The sequence below is a fragment of the Dendroctonus ponderosae genome, unplaced genomic scaffold (assembly GCF_020466585.1).
Source record: "Dendroctonus ponderosae isolate FM_Combo_2020 unplaced genomic scaffold, Dpon_F_20191213v2 Dpon_F_20191213_2, whole genome shotgun sequence".
NCBI classification, from domain to species: Eukaryota; Metazoa; Arthropoda; class Insecta; order Coleoptera; family Curculionidae; genus Dendroctonus; species Dendroctonus ponderosae.
In genome coordinates, this window is record NW_026018165.1 from 13244558 (window position 1) to 13245666 (window position 1109).

Genomic DNA, 1109 nt, shown 5'->3' on the forward strand with positions numbered 1-1109 from the left:
TGTTCAAGTGGATTTTGCAACTCAAAAAAAACCACGCAAATCTAAAACTTCTTGAATTCAAGCATTTTTTGAGAAAACTGCAACATTTCCCTATCTATTGTTCACTTTCTAAAAAGGACATTTAGTTTTCTTTGGAATGCACACATAAAATTTTGCAATAATCTTACGACACCCTTGCACAAAACGACAATAATTTTTCTAATTTCATAGACAACAGAAGACTGTATTTTTTCTACATAACCCCCCCTGAATTTAAAGCTGAATCCGCCCCTGTCATTTGAGGAAAAACTCAGTCAAATTAGAGATTAGTTTTTTTAATTCGATATATTCACTGTTAACATAACTCACAATTCACTGTTAACATGCATAACAAAAATGCCCTAATTGATATGAAATACTGACGAAAAAAAGCCTAAGAATGCAAATTTATTGATGAAATCGGCAAGTGTTTTTGCAGGCAAATGAGCAGCTATTTGCTTATTCAAGATGCATCAGGATGAAGTAATGAAACTGCAGATCATGATGTAAATGTGGAGAAAGTAAACCATGCCGATGATCGCGACGAGGCCTCATTAGTCCCCATTGACCACAATATGTGACCCTCACCCCGAAAAAAACCGACACATTTTCATACTTTCCTACGCTCACATACTTCCAAAAGTCCCTCACACTGAAACAAATCAGTGCAGTTCGAACGCTTCAAGCGGCTGAAACCTAAACATGTCGCTTACAATTTCCTCCTGATTTCCAATCAAATTAAGTAACTACCGAACAGGGCAAACAGACGTATCGGTTACCTCACCTAGCTTTTACGTAACGAATCCATTGTTAATCACACGGCGATATTGCTTGTACAATTTCCGGGCCACTTCATCCTCAAGTGAGGCAAGTGGAATTGTTTGAAGCAGTTCCTGCAATCGGCATCAAGATGGTTATATCAATATACCCACCAGCATCTTATTATTATTCGTGAAATGAACAAAGCGGACGCGGAATCGTATTGTTGAAGCCTTCGAGACAGTGGAGAGATATTGGAGAGTGCCAATTAATCAATATGACCAATTTCGAATCGCGCTGAAGCAAAATCTAATTTGCGGTTTATAATGACT